Source organism: Petaurus breviceps, unplaced genomic scaffold, assembly GCF_028583685.1.
Source record: "Petaurus breviceps papuanus isolate PSGF00001 unplaced genomic scaffold, PetGlider_PUasm1.0 164, whole genome shotgun sequence".
Taxonomy (NCBI): domain Eukaryota; kingdom Metazoa; phylum Chordata; class Mammalia; order Diprotodontia; family Petauridae; genus Petaurus; species Petaurus breviceps.
In genome coordinates, this window is record NW_027185735.1 from 13,480,693 (window position 1) to 13,499,211 (window position 18,519).

General features: G+C 39.4%; 1 long non-coding RNA gene across 1 annotated transcript in view; it reads right to left on the reverse strand.

Annotated features, from left to right (window-relative positions):
- The window catches only part of LOC138156873 (uncharacterized), a 56,911-nt gene that overhangs the window by 3,274 nt on the left and 35,118 nt on the right, over positions 1-18,519 (reverse strand). The gene's annotated exons all lie outside the window — the stretch shown is intronic.

Below are 18,519 nucleotides of genomic sequence, written 5' to 3' on the forward strand. Positions count from 1 at the left end.
AAAGGGAACAACATATGCACGATTAAGTAAATATAAAATATGTATGAAATAAGTTCTGCCAGAGAGGACACTAGCAGCTGGGGAATTAAAATAGGTTTACCTAGCAAATGGTACTTGAACTGAACTGAGCCTTGAATAAACCCAGGGGTTCTGCAAAGCATAAGTGACCAGGGGACACCCAGCTTGTGCAGAGGTGTGGAGGAATCCCATCTGGAAAATAGGGCATTTTGACTGGGCCTGGAAAAGTAGCCTGGTTCTGCATAGGGGTTTGTATTTTATCCTTAAACATATGAGGAAGTCCCTAGAGCTGGAGCAGGCAGTGATGCTGGGTCTGTGCTTCAGGAAGAACAATCTGGCAGCTGTGTGGAAGGTAGATTGGAGAGAGGAAAAGACCAATTAGGAAATTCTTATGATCGTCCAAGGAAGTGTTCCCTTTGTCAGGCAAATGCATCAGATTGGGAGAACAAAGATATAATTTCTGTTGCTGCTACTTAAAGTCAATCCAATGAAATGCTTATTAAGCTGGGAACTTAGTGCTAGGGATTTAAAGAAAGGAAATAAGCATTTATTCTTGATGTACAAGTAATAAGAACAACAGTCCCTCTTCTCCACCTGCTAATGGAAGTACCTGAGAGGGGCTGGTTTGGGCAGAGCCCAGAAGGGAGTGGAGTTGACCTGACTGGGCTCCTCCACAGAATGAAAGTCCCAGGGTGAAATCATGCATGGAAGGAGGGGGAGGGCCTGGAGGAGGGATCTTCCAGTTAAAATTTTATGCCAAATGAAGTATAAACCAGACTACTTTGCACCTCCTGCTTGAGTTTTGCCCTCTCATCTCTTGTCTTTTTTGTTCATGGACTACTTCCTCTCACTCCCATCTCTGCCAATGGAAATCCTTCCCTTCCTAGTCAGGTTCAACTCAGATGCCTCCTCCAGGAAGCCTTCTTCACCACTCCACCCCAAGCTGAAAATGATCTCTCCCTTAAATTTCTCATAGAACTTTGTGCTTTTCTTTTGCATTTTTGATCTCATGCTGTGCATTTGTTATTTACATACATGCTCATTCTTCCCCTCTCTATTATAAGTTCCTTCAGAGCATGGTCTATATCACTTCCAAACTTCATAGTTTGGTGGATGGAGTCTATGGGGAGAAACAAAATGTTTCCCCATTCTGGAGCACCAAGCCAGCATTGGGCTTTGTATTGATTCTTTAGAGGAGGAGGGAAAGGGATCAAGTCAAAGAAGAAAAGAGTAAAGGAAAGAGAAGAAGCCTGATGAGGGTCAGAGGCCAGAAGAAAGACAGTAGGATATGAAGAGATATCCCCAAAGGAGAGAGAGGAGTGAAAAAAAGAGGTAAGAAGACTGTGAAAAAGTGAGAGACCAAGAGAAAAAGCAGGGGAAAGGGGGAGAAGAGACAATTAGAGGATGAGAGAAAAGGCAGAAGAGGGAAAGGGGACAAAAAAGATGGTAGAGATGAGAAAGGGAGGAAATGGAGCAGGAAGAGGAAGGACCCAAAGTTTTTATATATTACTAAAGATCACAAATTTATAGCCAAAAGGAATCTTAAAAGATCCAGATTATTTTATAGTCTTCCCTTGAAATGCAGGCCAAGGATAACCTATGCAGTAAAAAAATCTTTGGGTGATTTTGTTGTAGACTCACTGGAGAAATAACATGTTAGTCTCTTGTAGTAAATATTGTTTCCAAGGAGGAGAAAATGCCAGTTTAGCAGAACATACTGGGACCTCAGAAACGTTCCTGATCTTAGGAAAAGAACTCCTGTCCTATCATGGGAACACAGCCCAAGAGCCAGGGAAATTGGGTATCATAGAGCAGAAACACTGCCCCAACTTTTCCTTTTTAATGTCACTGCACTGCGGTTCAGGGTGGGCTGTTTAACCAGGGAAACCTTCCAGGACAACACAGAGCTTTGAAACACAGCAGTGTCAAAAACTCTGCCCATTTCTGCCCAACAGCTTTTTTTCCCCTAAACATGGCACTCAGTGTTTTCTCCTCCATCCCACAAAATCATTCTTCCCCACCTATTTCTACCACGCTTCCCTAAAAAAATATCAAGGAATTGTTTTGCAAACAAATGGCTTCAATGTAATTGGAACTGATATATTCAAATGATGTTATTTTGCCATAACACAAAGAAGGAAGTTAAGCTGTTGTCCACTTACTGACCAACCACTTACACCAGTTAAGTCAGTAGTCAACAAGTATTCTCTGTAGGCTATGACCAGAAGACCCTATCATGTAATCAAAGGTCCATACTTTTCCTCTCTGACACTTGGACCTGGACCAAGAGGACTAATTTTGCCAGAATGAATGTTCTTGAAAAGCCATGGCATAATGAGGTTAAGGGAAGGGACAATTTGGAGACATGAGTAGAACCCCTGTTCTAAAGAGAGTTTGGACTAGAGACTTCTGAGCAGGATAAGAAGCACCCAGACTCTAATGCCAGTTTGGCCAAGTTCTCTCAGCATTCTGAGAGAGAGAAGACCGTGTCTGCAAAAGAAAAGTCAAAGTGTGAAGACTGCAAAAACAGTGATAAAGCTTGGTATGAACAATTATATTCTTCCAGGAATTAAGAAAGGGAAGGAAAAAAATTCCAATGCACCTAAAGATATTTTTAGTATTTATATTCTTTTGTACTGAACATCACCCAAAGATCAAAAGTGAACATTCAGGGACATCTTTTGGAGATGCTTTCAAGAAACCATGAGGGAGCTACAATCTAAGCAATTGACCACAAACAGACATTTTTCCAATAATAATCTAGGTGAGGACAAAGAAGTGGAAGAGAAGAATAAGGAAAGCAAATAACTTGCTTGCTGTAAAGATGTGTGTTCATATGTGGGTATGGTGGAAGTCATTTTGTTAAGATTGTGAATTTATCTGTTACTCTCTTAGCTTCAGCATAAAAACAGTGCAGACTTGGGAGTCAGTGACGTGATCCTTTGCAGAGAGAACCAATATTTTTTTTTATGTAAGTAGGAACTTTTGAAGGGCCACTTCAGAGAGATCATCTGATATTGAAGGCTTCTGCATGTTTGATGATTTTTTGAAACCCTATGAAATTGTAGCATAGCAAATCTTTGCACTTTCAGATAAAATATTTTATTATAAAATTACACAAAAAAACATTTCTCAAAATGTTTTTTAAAATTTGCAGTTCACACATGGAGGAGGAAGTATGGAGGAATGAAGGAAACAAATGCAATCAGGTAGGTTCAGGGAGAGGCAGTGTCATAGAAGTAACCCCTTCATAGTTTTTTACTTCCCTCCTCCCCCCCACTTAGAATTTAGCTTCAGAAGTTTAGGGAGAATAAGAAAACAGTTTAGGTAACCTTGGTTTCCACACATTCCTGTTTAATGCAGATGGCCTCACTCTTTTGGATTGAAGGATCATAAATATAGAGCTGAAAGGGGCCTCAGAAGCCATCTAGTCCAACCTCCTCTTTTTGTAGCTAAGGAAACTGAGACATAGAGAGGTTAGGTGACTTGCCTGGGGTCACAGAAGTGTGAGAAGTGATATTTGAAACATCTCTGCCTCTATTCCTACCCAACCTCCTCTCAGCTGGCAAATTTATCTTCCTAAAGTATAGGTCTGGTCATGTCACCACCCCCCTAGTTCAGTAAACTCTAATGGCTCCCCATCACCTGTAAGTTCAAATAAAAGATCCTATTTTACATTCAAAGTCACTAATAACCTGATCCCCCCTACTTTTGCAGTCTTATACCTTGTTCACCCCTATGTACACTAAGATCTAGTAATTACCCTCCTTGCCATCCCCTGCATTTGGCACTCCATCTCACAATATTACAGCTTCTTTGTTCCCCATGCCTGGAACTCTCTGCCTGCTCATCTCCACCTCCTGCCTTCCCTGGTTTCTTTCAGTTTTCAGCTAAAGTCCTACCTTCGGTAAGAAGCCCTTCCCCAACCCCCTTAATCAACAAATTATTTCCAACCTATCCTGTTTTATCTTGTTTGTACATAGGTTTTTGCACGTTCGTCTCCCTTCTTAGATTGTGAGCTTAAGAGCAAGGACTGGGGTTTGTTTGGGGGGGGGGGGCTTTCTTTGTATCCCCAGAGCTTAGCACAGTGCCTGGCACCTAGTCAGCAGGCACTTAATAAATGCTTCTTGACTTGACTCCAGGCAGTGCTTTTCCCACTGCATAGTGTTACTCATTGTTCCTCCCTCTCCTCTCCCAATTCTCTCCACTAAAGGATCGTTCACCTAAAAGTTTTTCAAATAAATACGCCTAACCAGTGCATTTCAAACAAACTTGATTTTGCATAGTGTCTTGCCAACTCTGGGCAGTTTACCCTCAAACTGCTTCCACATCCCAGTCTCAACCCACTTATATCAGGTTTCCTGATAGAGTTTCCAAGTGCAAAACAATCATTTCCCTTTTTAACTTTGTCTTAGAATCCTAGATTTTGAGTAAAAACAATACCTTAAGACTCAAAGCATTTTTAAACCAGACTCAGTTGACCAGTGGGAAGGGGTGACATTGGACTATATTGTTTTTTCAGAAGAATCATTTCAAGTCCTTCAGTACCCCAAGTCAGATCCCTGCTCTCCATTCCAGAACAAGAACTTACTTTACAACTGTAATTCATTCACCTCTATAAACTCTTTCTGTAAGTGCTCTGGCTAGATTATTGGGCTGTTGTTTGCATTCAGTTCTTTTTATTCAGAATGGTACAGTGATTGTCAGCTCCACATTTATTCCCAGGACATAATTTTTTATATCACATGGCTGTTGTTGCAATTCTTGACATAAAATTCACCATGTCAACCTGTTAACCTGACTTTGAAGATGGCATTAGACTAGTTCCTCCCCATGCTAACCCTTTCTTTACAAAGAGATCTACCATAGAAAATGACCAGGGAAGAGAAAGGGAATAAATACAGAGCACCTAACTATATACCAGACACTGCCTAATTTGACCCTCACAGCAATCCTGTGAGGTAGGTCATGCCCCTTTTACAATAATGGAAACTGGAGCAAACAGAGGTTTAAGTGACTTAGCCAGGGTCACAACTAGTAAGTATATGAACCTAGATTTGAACTCAGGTCTTCCTGACTCCAGGCCCAGCACTCTAGCCCCACTTAGCTGCCTCAAGTCTCTCGACTGACTAGGTTATGATAAGCAGGGTACATAAACTGATAAGAAAATCAGTTTCTTCCTCCTTGGGCATGTTACTTAACCTACCTGGTCCTCAGTTTTCTCATCTTGCAAAAGCGTTCTGCCCACCTCCTGGCAGAAAGATTATGGATCCAGGCTGCAGAATGAGACATTCTTTGAACTCAGTTAATGAAGTAGTTTGTTTTGCTTGATTATATGTGTACATATATACACATATATTTGTTACATGGAATTTTTTTAATTTATTTTTTCAGTGGGATAGGAAGTTGGAAGGAAATAAGATTTATCAATTTAAAAAAATTTGAATGTGATTAAAAAAAAAAGGATGGACTAATGTTCACCTTTGAGATTCCCTCTAGCTTTATGAAATACAATCCTTAAGGTTCCTTTTAATTCTACATCCAGCTAGCTGTTATTTAAAGCAGGTGTGGAGCAAGTCCATTCCTTTCCCTTCTGGAGAAAAAAGCTCACCTTATACTGAAGCATTGTAGAAAACTTTGTAGGCTTCACTAAGTGTCTGTGGTGGTGGTGGTGAGAGAGAGAGAGAGAGAGAGCGAGCGCTGCCTTCTCAGGTACCATAAAGATTCAACAACGAAGCAAAAATGACTTCAGAAAAGAATTGCTGTAGTTTGACAGGATTTTATATAAAATTTTAAAATTGATATCCATTGGTCTATTGTACTTCTCTGTATTCATCCTCTATTTAATTATCTAATTCTTTTCCTCTTTTTTCTTTTCATTTAAGTTGGTGATTAAAGTTCTCATTCCCTTCAACTTCTTTTGCTTATTAATTTTTTGTTTTCTATGACTTTTTGCAAAGAATTACTTTTTCGTATTATTTTCTTTATTAAATTTTATTTTTTCAGTCTATTCTAGATGTTTTTTCTTTGACTCATTCTGTATATCTATTCCTTCTTTAGTCTCTGTAATTCTAGTGGAATTAAAGCTTAAAAGGCATTTATTTTTAATTCCCTCATCTAAACAGTTTATATGTTATTGTCCTGTAGATCATATGCCCTTCTTCCTTTTTATAATTATGCCTTAGTTTTAGTAACAATTCCTTCAGGAGATAGAAAGGATAGAACATGCCCGATGTTAGAGAATTTTTGGTGTCCCTGATAGGACATTACTCATTACTAACCTCTGCTGTATCCATGATATTTTCCTCTGATTTCCCTGAAATCGCTCTGGTGCAATGTGCTTCCATACTTCTGCATGTCTCTTGGACAGAAAAGCTTGTCCTGCCCAGCCAGATTATAAAGTTGGTAGGAGAAGGATACAGAGTGAGAGAATTAAAGACTATCCTTTTCTGCTATTAATTCATTTGGCTGTTATATAATGAGCTCACCTCTCTGAAAATATAGTTCCAAACTGCATTACACAAAGGCTGGTACAACTCATAGCCCCACTAATAACACACTAATGTACCTGCTTTCCTGCAGCTGCTCCATCATTTGTCATTTTCTTCTTTGGTCATCTTTGCCAGTCTCATGAATGTGAGATAGAATTTTGAAATCATTTTTATTTTGAATTTTTCTAATTGATTATTTGGCATCTAGGTGGCTCCATGGATAGAGTACCTGGTCTGGAGCCAGAAAGACTCATCTTCATGAGTTCAGATCTGGTCTCGGCCCCTTACTAACTGGGTGACCCTGGGTAAGTCATCTGACCCTGTTTGCCTCAGTTCCTTATGAGTAAAATGAGCTGAAGAAGGAAATGGCAAGCCACTCTAGTGTTTTTGCCAAGAAAACCCCAAATGGGATCACAAAGAACCAGACGTGACAGAAAAAAAAAGTGATTTAGAGTATTTTTCGTATTTTTGTTAATAGCTTAGATTTTTTTTCTTTTGACACTTGCCTGTTCACGTCCTTTGAACATTCATTTATTGAAGAAATGGCTATTAGTCTTATAACTTTGAATCAGTCAATAAAGATTTGTTAAGCACCTATTATCTTCTAGGAATTATGCTAAGCTTGGGGGATATAAGACAAAAGATAGTCCCTCCTCTCAAGGAGTTAACAGTCTAATGGAAGAGACAATATGCAAACAGCTGTGCACAAACAACACAATACATAATGTACATGTGTGTATGTGTACATATATGTGTGTTTGTGCATACATGTATATCTATATATAATAGATTGGGGATTCAACAGAGGCATTTGGAAAGGCTTCCTGTAGAAGGTAGGATTTTAGCTGAGACTTGAAAGAAACCAATGCATCCAAGAAGCAGAGATGAGGAGGGAGATAGTCAGTGAAAATATCGAGTTGGGGATGGAGTGTCCTATTCTAGGACTACCCATGAGGTCAGGGTCAACAGATCACAAAAGGGGCAAGAGGACTAGAAAGGAAGAAAAGTAGGGCATGGCTGGGGACTGGTCAGGGGAAGGCGGGACAAGAACAACCAATGGATGTGGTGGCTAAGTGGCTCAGTGAATAGAGAACTGGTCCTGGAGTCAGGAGGACCAGAGTTCGAATCCAGCCTCAGACACTTAAGACAAAAACTAGCTGTGTGATCTTGGGCAAGTCACTTAACCCCAATTGCCCTCAAAAAAGCAAAAAAACAAACAAACGACTAATGGAGGATTTTATATTTTATTCTGCATATAATAGGGTTAGCTTTACAATGTGCAAGATTTTATCATAATGAGCTTGAGCTTGTTGAAATAGGGGATGGATAGTTCAAAAGAAGGTGAGCCTGGATTGGCCTTCATATTTCTGTTGGTGGGTTTTTGGTTTTTTGGGGTGTTTTTGGTGGTGTTGTTTTTGTGATGCTTCTGCAAATGGTAATTGCTTACTGTGAGGCATCCATTTCCCACCATGCCCTCCTCAACCAATTCACCACCTCCCCTACCAAGATTAGAAAATATATTGGCCATTCAGCAAAAAGAAAATTAGAAGGGGTTTTTGTCTGGTGGATACTGATGGGAATTTCACTTAACTGAACCACCTCAAGGTGCTTTCCGTGCTTGTCCTTGTTAAAAAAATCCTTCTTTTGCTATGGATAAGTAAAACTTTTGTCAATCCCTACACCCCTGAGTTCTTTCCTAGGCTATGACCCCTGAACCCTTTCCTTTCCCAACTATGATCTGTTGGTAAACCAGTGCAACTCTACACTAGCCTCTAGAATCTCTTTGCCCTCTTTCCATTTCAAAGCTCTTGTTCCATGAAGCCTTATACCTTTGGATTACTCCCATTACATATTGTTTTGTTCTTATTTTCATGCTGTTTAATGAAGTTAGAGAAAATCACTAAATTATGCTGAATGGGTTCACTACAAATTTATGTTATATAATCCCAACTGGGCCTTCACTGCAGCAAATTGATCTTTCTACACCCTAATCCATCACTTCACTTACTCATATTACTCACTCACCACAAAGACTCCAGATCTTTTCATTCCTCAAATATTCCATGACTTCCCCTTCTTCCACCCTTTCAGGTGAGAACCTTGCCTGATATTTAATTTAAAGAATTGAGGTATTTCACTAAGAGTCCCCATCCTTTTTTTCCTCATTACACATCCCTTGAATAACTTCCCCCACCATCTTCTTCACCCCTGTTTTACATGAAAAAGCCTTTCTCTTTGTCAAGGCATACATAAGTTAAGTGATTCCTTTCTATCCCATCTTCTCTATCAGATTTCCCCCTTTTATCATCTTTATTCTCTCACTAATCTTTGATTTCTCCCTGTCTACTACTTGCTTCCCTACTTTCTGTGTCACCATGATTGAAAAACCCTCCACTGGACCTGCCCATGCCCTCCATCATCCCATATCTCTCCTCCTTTTTGTGACTAAATGGCTTGAGAAGGCCATCTACAATGATTATACCATCTTCCTCTCCTTTCACTCTCAGTTCTCTACAATCTTGCTTCTGATCGCATCATTGAGCTGAAACTACTCTCTCCAAAGCTAACAGTGATCTCTTAAATGCTGAATCTAATGTAACCTCTCTGCAGCTATTGACACTATTGAGGGCCCTTTTGCCTTAATATTCTCCTCTCCATAGGTTTTCACAACAGTATTCTCTTCTGGTTCTCTTCCTATTTGTCCCATGATTCCTCAGTCTCCTTAACTGAATCTTCATTCTAGTCATGCCAGCTAACCATGAGGGGAAAAAAAAAAAAGCTTTGTCTTGAGTCCTTTTCTCATTCTATACTGTTTAAGTTGGTATACACCTCAGCTACCAGGCATTCAAATATCTTATCTATGCTAATGATCCCAAGATCTAATTATCCAGCCCAAACTTCTTTGCTATGGTCCAGTCTCTCATCTCCAATTGTCTATCGAACATCCAGAACTAGAAGTCCTATCAAGGGGTGGCTAGATGGCACAGTGTACAGAGCACTGCCCCTGGAGTCAGGAATACCTGAGTTTAAATCTGACCTCAGATACTTAACATGTTCTAGCCATGTGACCTTGAGCAAGTCACTTAACCCCAATTCCCCTGCCTTCTCCCCTCCAAAAAGCAAAAAAAAAAAAAAAGTCTTATAGAAACTCATATCTAAAACTGAGCTCATGATGTTCACCCAACCCTCCCTTCTTCCTAATTTCCCTATTATTGTATAAGGTACCACCATTCTCCCAGTCACCCATACTCACAACCTAGACATCATCCTCAACTCCTCACACTCACCCTCACCCTATCCATTGCCAAGCCTGTCTATTCTAGCTTCATAACATATAACATAATGTATATTCCTTTTTTTTTTTGCTTTTTGGAGGGCAATTGGGGTTAAGTGACTTGCCCAAGGTCACACAGCTAGTTTTTGTATTAAGTGTCTGAGGCCAGATTTGAACTCAGGTCCTCCTGACTCCAGGGCCACTGCACCACCTAGCCACCCCCATAATGTATATTCTTGTATACAGCCTCTTCTGCCCTCTCAGCTTGCCACCACCCTGGTACAAACCCACATCATCTCATACCTGGCTTATTGCAATAGCCTGCTGATTGGTCTCCCTGCACAAGTCCTCCTCTCCAATACATCCTCTACTCTGCTGTTGAATTGATCTTCCTAAAGCATAGGTCTGACCCATGACATCACCTACTGCATCCTGCACCCCCATTCAGTATGCTTCAGTTGTTCCCCATCTCCTCTAAGATTAAATAGAAAATTCTATGTCTGACTTTTAAAGTCCTTCATAACCTGCCCCCTTTCTCCTTTTCAGTCTTTTTATACTTGACTTGATCCTGAATACTTTGAGATCCACTGACACTGAAGTCTTTGCTGTTCATTATACAACACATTCCTTTCCCTAGGTCCATGTATTTTCATTTGCTGTCACTCCTTCCTGGAATTCTCTTTCCACATCTCTACTTCTTGACTCCCTTGGCTTCGTTCAAGTCCCAGCTAAAATCTTATCTTCTACAAGAAACCTTTTCCTGTCCTTAACATTAGTGCCTTCTCTTTGAGTTACCCCCAATTTATCCCACACATTGCATCTTTGTACACAGCTTTTTTGTGTTTTGTCTCCCCCATTTGGGTGGCACAGTGGATAGACCACTGGGTCTGAAGTCAGAAGACCTGAGTTCTAATCCAGCTTCAGACACTTACTAGCTGTGTGACCCAGAGCAAGTCACTTAACCTCTGTATGTCTCAGTTACCTCAACTGTAAAAACAGGGATTTATACCTACCTCACAGGTTTGTTGTGAGCATCAAATGAGGCACAGTGCCTGACATATAGTAGGTGCTATATATATGCTTATTCTCTTTCCCCTTGCCTATTCAACTGTGAGTTTCTTGAGAAGAGAAACCATTTTTCTTTGTAACCCCAATACTTAGCATGCCTAGCACACAGTAGCCCTTAACAAATGTTTATTAAATGACTTGGATGACTTATAAGTGTCTCATTTTGTTCTAATATCAACCTATACTACCAGGGGATTGGCCTGAATCTCACCCAGCCCAGAATAACTTCTATTATGCAAAAGTAATTTCCTTCCTCTTCTTCCTTCTTTTCTTCTTAGTACAGTCCCATTTTTGTCTTCTCTTAAGATAAATAGAACATAAAAACAGAACAAAACTACTGATAGACCTCTCTTAGCAGTTCTCAAAGAGTGATCTGAGGAATGGGGTCCCTAAGCTCAAAACTATTTTTATAATAATGACATGTACTGTTGTCGCTCTCATTCATTCATTAATGTGGTTTCACATTCAACATTGCCGCTAACCTTTGAGAAAACATCATTTATTTTGGTGTAGTATCAAAGAAGAATGGTCACAATTGGCTGAGAAGACTATTAAAACACTCCTTCCTTTTCCAGCTACATATATCTGTAAGGGCATATTTTCTTCATATACTTCAACCAAAAAGGTTCTGCCTGGGGTCTTTCACTTCTGCGACTGGGCTCAGGAGCTATGCCATTATGGGCTTCTGCCACAGCTTTCAGGGATCTCTAGGCCTGGATTTTGCCTAGGGACTTTTTCCCGTGGCTGGGCAGGGTCTCACTGGACCTCCCTGGAACACCCAAAAGTTGCTCTCTCTGGCTGAGCTGCTGTAGCCCCAGGCTTTGAGCTTCATGGAAGACTGGAACTCGGCTAGGTCAGTGTTGGGATCAGGCAAGGAGTGCTAAAGCCTCTAGGGGCTACAGGAGCCTTTTTTACCCCTCAGTCAACCTACCCCAGGTTGCCTGTCCCAGGGTCTCTGCAGGACCATGGAAAATCCCTCTGTAGACTCGAGTGTAGAAGCTTTTTCTTTCCAGAAATTCATGCTTTCTTTCCAGAGTAGTGCATTTCTAAGCCCAGTGGGAATGTTTGTAGGGGATCTGAGCTATTTTGTATCCTAATACACCCTCATATGCCCAGTGGGTCCTATTATTTCCACCCTAGCAATAAATTCCTACTTGTTGGTGAGAATCAGATCCAAAATATAAATATGCTTTGTTGGTTCCTTTCCTCTTTGAAAGGGGAAATTATTACTAAAGCAAATAAAATATTATGAGTTGCCCTATCTTTTAGCTCTAGCAGATGTCTAGTTTCCCATTACTACCATCTCACATCTCTGTACAGGGTTTGTGATCTATTTCCTAACATACTTATCTATTTTAGACAACCATGTCTAGGTGATCTCTAGACATTCTGATGGAAATACTGTTTCTGTCCTCATTACGAATAATATCTTACTTGGTCCTCACAATCCGGTGACTTGCCCAGGGTCACACAGCTAGGAAGTGTCTGAAGCCAATTTGCACTCAGGTCTTCCTGACTCCAGGCCCAGTGCTCCATCCACTGTGCCCCGTGGCTGGGGGAAACAGCATGAAAACAGCTGTATGTACATAGGGAAGATCAAGGACCCCATACAAGATATATACAGGATAAATTAGGATCACTCTGAAAGGAAAGGTACTAAGATCAAGGACTGGAAAAGGCTTCTTTTACAATCTGACATCTTCATCAAATCCTCCATTCCACTCTGTGCCATGCTTCCCTATCGTCATAGCTCTTCACATGAATGGATCTCTATGCAATGCTACTCCACTCCTTTGTTTCTTTGCCTGTCTGGAACCATATTCTAGTGATCCTCTTAAGTCTCTTACTTATGATACCTATGAGGTTAAATTTGATTCCTTGCTTGAGGGTTTCTATAACTTTACAGATAGTGAAACTGGAGCCCAAAGGGTTAAATGGTTTGCCTAAGCTTGTAGGGGTAGTAAATGCTAGAACTTGGCATTCAATACAGTTCCTCTCCAAACTCAGTGCTCTCTTCACTTGGAGGATAAGGTCAGTGGTTAGAATGTTGAATTTAGACTCAGAAAAAGCCAAATTCACATCTTTTCTCAAACTCTTACTAGCTGTTATGATCTTGGGAAAGTCTCTCTGTGCTTCATTATCCTCATCTTTAAAATGAGCCAAGTAAATGAAATGATTTCTATTTCTCTTCTAGCTCTAAGTTTATGATTCTGTGATCCATAGTTTATATCCAGCATTGAACAAAGTACCCCTTTGTTTTCAGTTTCTTTTCAGTTTCAAAGCTGCTTTGATTAGATTTTCAAGGTTAAAACAAAAGACATTCATATCTACTCCAGACTGGATTATAAGACATGGTTCAGAAATCTAGACCCATTCTCCAATATTAACTTAACTAGGTGGCTTTTTCATCTCAAATCCTTGCCTTCTATCTTCAGTTTCTTTGTCCAAGATCCTTAGGGGTGTTTCCTAGGTTCCTCTGGTAGCATCATCCCTGTGTGTATACCTCAAAGTAGGTAATAGTCATATAGTTTGAGCAACTAGGCAGCACAGTGGATAGAGTGCCAGGCCTGGAGTCAGAAACACTCCTCTTCCTGAGTTCAAATCTGACCTCAGACACTTACTAGTTGTGTGACCCTAGACAAGTCATTTAACCCTGTCTGCCTCAGTTCCTCATCTTTAAAAATGAGCTGGAGAAGAAAATGGCAAACCACACCAGTATCTTTACCAAGAAAACCCCAAATGGGATCACGATGTCAGACACAACTCAACAACAGCAACAAAAATTTAAAAGTCATCTAGTTTGAAATGTCTTGGGAAAATTTCTTTCTCATCTTAGATAATTTCCTGAGAACATAACAGACTTCTCCATCATTGTCAGGCTGATAAGTGTCTGCCCAAGTTTCCCCTACCAGAGAGTCAATATCTGTGACTCCTGAGCTCTTTTTTGCATCCTTCCTGGGTGATTTCTCACCTCACAGAACTTATAAATCTCCAGCCTCCTTCATCGGAGGACAGGCAGTGACTTCTGAGCACCACATTCTCTGGTAAGAACCAGTCACATATGGGGCGGCCATATGGCGCAGTGAGTAAGAGCGCTGGCCCGGGAGACCTGGGATCAGTTCCGGCCTCAGATACTTAACACCCACACACCCACCAAAAAAAAAAAAAAAAAAAACTGGCTGTGTAACCTTGAGAAAGTTACTTAACCCGGATTGCTTAAAAAAAAAAAAAAGAATCAGTCACATGGATAACATTTTATAGGGCTTTAAGGTTTCCAAAGTACTTTACATTTATTAACATAAATCATCTCATTTGATCCTCGCAGGTAAGTGCTATGATTAGTCTCACTTTACAGCTGAGAAAACAATCTACAAGAGGTTAAGTGACATAACCAGGGGCACACAGCTAGCAAGTGTCTTGGCAGGATTGTAACTCAGGTCTTCTTGATGCCGAATCCAATACTCTAACCACTGGGTAGCCTCTAAATAGCCAGATATTTATTTCTTAGCTCCAAATGTTCAAGTGTTCAAAGGTTTTATGATTCTTTCACCCTCCAACCACCTGACAGAAATCAACATTCCCTCTGCCTTTTCAGATACTTTGTTGACCCATTGAAAAAATGTTCTTCTTTTATGTTTTTTTTAAGGAATACCATTTCCCCTGATAACTTGAAGTATGGAGGACTACTTTTTGATTTATTTTACCTTTTTGTTGATGATGGAGACAGACAATAGTCATTTGGCCATGGGAGGAAAAAAAAAATCCCATATACAATAGGCAAGTCTCTGTAAAATTCTTTCCATATTTACTGGAAGTGAAATCCTCATGGTCCATCATTTATGGTAATAAACTGTTCTGTAAAATGTGTGGCAAACTATTGGGGGTAGGGAGTGGGTTGGGGGCAGTGAAGAGTCTTGGAATGCTAATACTGTAATTCTCCACACCTCTTTAGCACACCATTAGTACCCTGAGAGTGTAGTGGGGGTGTTATTTCTTTTACATGGACGGAATTGATCTCGTTTAAAGGGGGCAGGGATGTCGTCCTTAAGATTTTATTGGTCTAGACAACTAGGACTTAAATCATTGATGTAGCTTTGTCAGTAGACATCTCTAGCCTATGAGATGCACAAGGGTTATAGAATTTTCCCAACTCTTCCGGATGTCTTTCTGATCCAGCATGACTGCCTTGGTGAATGTAGAGGGAGAGGAAAGCAACACCTATTTTGTTAGTCAATATGAAAAATATACTTTTAAATTTGTTGTTATAAGTAAAGTAATTTTTATTGAATTTTATGGATGATGAGGGTTTCATTGTATTCCAGTCTCTAGTCTGAATCACCAGACCTAGATCTAGATTATTTGAACTTAGTTGGCAGATTTGAATCACAATGATCTCCATGATTTTTGTGGTTGCAGTTAGGTAAGGGTAACTCAGAAAAAAGGTATTGAAAAAAATGATTTGATTGGCCAATAATACTCTAATACCTTGTGACTATTACTCTTTTTTAATTAATATTTTATTTTTTCCTAAATTACATGTAAAAATAATTTTTAATATTCATTTTAAAAACTTTTGAGTTCCAAATGCTTTCCCTCCTTCCATCCCTTCACCCCTTCATTGAGAAGGCAAGCAATTTGATATAAGTTATACATATGCAGTCATGCAACACATTCCATGTTAGTTATGTTGTGAATGAAAACACAGACAAAAACTCCCAAGAAAAATTAAGTAAATAGGGGCAGCTAGGTGGGACAGTGAATAGAGCACCAGCCCTGAAGTCAGGAGGACCTGAGTTCAAATCCAGCCTCAGACACTTACTAGCTATATGACCTTGGGCAAGTCACTTAACCCCAACAGCCCTCAAAAAAAAGCAAAAAAAAAAATTAAGGAAAAGTGTGCAACTGCACCCGGATTCCATCAGTTCCTTCTCTGGAGATGGATAGCATTTTTCATCATAAGTCCTTCAAAATTATCTTGGATCACCATATTATTGAGAATAACTAAGTCATTCACAGTTGATCATCATACAATATTGCTGATCCTATATACAATGTTCTCCTCATTCTGCTCAATTTGCTTTGCATCAGTTCATGTAAGTCTTTCCAGATTTTTCTGAAATCATCCTGCTTGTCATTTCTAATGGTACAATAATATTCATCACAATCACAATAAATTGTACAGTCATTTCCCAATTGATCGATATCCCCTCAATTTCCTATTCTTTGCCACCACTAAGAGCTGCTCTAAATATGTTTGTACATATAGGTCCTTTTCCTTTTTGTTTCAAGACACAGACCTTGTAGTGGTATTGACTGGTCCCCTTTTAACATAATTCCAAATTGCTCTCCAGAATGGCTGAATACAACTTCACCAACACTGTATTAGTGTCTCAATTTTCCTGCATCCCCCTCTCCAACATTTGTTATTTTCCTTTTTTGTCATATTAGCCAATATGATAGGTGTAGGGTGGTAGCTCAGAATTGTTTTAATTTTCCTTTCTCTAATCAATACTGATTTATAGCATTTTTTCATATAACTCTTGATAGCTTTGGTTACTTCATCTGAAAACTGCCTGTTCACATCCTTTGACCATTTATCATTTGAGGAATGGCTCTTATTTCTAAAATTCAACTGAGTTCTCTAAATATTTGAGAAATTAGGTCTTTATCAGAGAAACTTGCTGTAAATTTCTTTTCATCATTATGATTGCTATGTATTTCCCTCTATTTCCCCTATTTTCTCCTTTCCTATTCATTCTCAAAAGTGGTTTGCTTCTGTCTCTTAACTTCTTCAAACCACCCTTCCTTTTATCTGCCTTCTCACCCCTTGTCTTATCCCCTTCCCTCCTACCTTCCGGTATGGTATGATAGATTTCTATACCCCACTAAGTGTATATGTTATTCCTTCTTTGAGCCAATTCTGATGAGAGTAAGGTTCATGCAGAAACTCCCCCCCCCCATCTTCCTCTCCACTGTAAAAGAGCTCTTTTGTGCCTCTTTTATGTCAGATAATTTCTCTCTCTCCTTTTCCCCTTCTCCCAGTGCATTCCTCTTTCTCATCCTTGAGTTTTATTTTTTTTTAGATAATTGTCCCCTCATATTCAATTCACACCTATGTCCTATGTCTATGTATATACCTTGTAAATGCCCTAATAATGAGAAAGATTTTAGGAATTACAAGTATCATTTTCCCATGTAGAAATGTAAAAGTTTAATCTTATTAAATCCCTTATGATTTCTCTTTTCTATGTACCTTTTTTATGCTTTGTATTTGAAAGTCAAATTTTCTATTCAGCTTTGGTCTTTTCCTCAGGAATTCTTGAAAGTCATCTGTTTCACTGAATATCTGTCCATTTTTCTCCCTGAAGAATTATACTGAATTTTGCTGGGTAGGTGATTCTTGGTTGTAATTCAAGCTCTTTTGCCCTCCAGAATATCTATTCTAAGCCCTCTTATCCATTATTGTAGAAAATACTAGACCTTGTGTAATTCTGATGATAACTTCATGATATTTGAATTTTTTTTCTTTTTGGTTGCTTGCAATACTTTCTCCTTGACCTGGGAGCTCTGGAATTTGGCTATAATACTCCTGGGAGTTTTCATTTGAGGATCTCTTTCAGGAGGTGATTATGGATTTTTTCAATTTCTATTTTACCCACTGGCTCTAGAGTATCATGGAAGTTTTCCTTGATAATTTCTTGAAAGATGATGTCTAGGCTCTTTTTTTTTTTATCATGGTAGTCCAATAATTCTTAAATTATCCCTCCTGTACTATTTTCCCAGCCTGTTGTTTTTCTGATGAGCTATTTCACATTTTCTTCTATTTTTCACTCTTTTGATTTTGTTTTATTTGTTTCCTGATGTGCCATAAAGTCATTAGCTTCCACCTGCCCAATTCTAATTTTAAAGGAATTATTTTCTTCAGTGAATTTTTATATCTCCTTTTCCATTTGTCTAATTCTGCTTTTCAAGGCATTCTTCTCTTCATTTGGATTTTTGTGCTTCTTTTGCCACCTTATCTACTGTTTTTTTTTAGGTGTTATTTTCTTCAGTATTTTTTTGTGCCTCTATTACCAAGTTATTGATTCTTTTTTTTCATGATTTTCTTGCATCACTCTCATTTCTCCTTCCAATTTTCCCTCTATCTCTTCTATTTGATTTTAAAAATGCTTTTTGAGCTCTTTGATGATCTGAGACCAATTCATGTTTTTCTTTGAGGCTTTGGATGTAACAGTATTGACTTTGTTGTCTTCTTCTGAGTTTATGTTTTGATCTTCCCTGTCACCATAGTAACTTTCTATAGTCAGGGTCTTTTTTCTGTTGTTTGCCCATTTTCCCAGACTATTACTTGATTTTTCACTTTTAGTTAAAGTAGGACTCTACTTCCAGATTGGAAGGGGCACTGTAACAAGCTTCAGGTTTTTGTGCAACTGTTTTCAGAGATAATTCTGGGGACCAGTAAGTATTTGGTTCTTCCAAGGTGGTGTGATGTAGGGAGAGGTATGTTCACTACTCTCCTGAGCTGTGCTCTTGTCTGTGAGTGGCCATAAGCACTTATTTCCACCCTGTAACTGTGACCAGGGCACAGCTCCTCTGATATTTCAAGCTCTGGTATGCTAGTGCTCCTCCTCACCCTGGGACTAAAGACTCAGAACTGTGACCTAGACT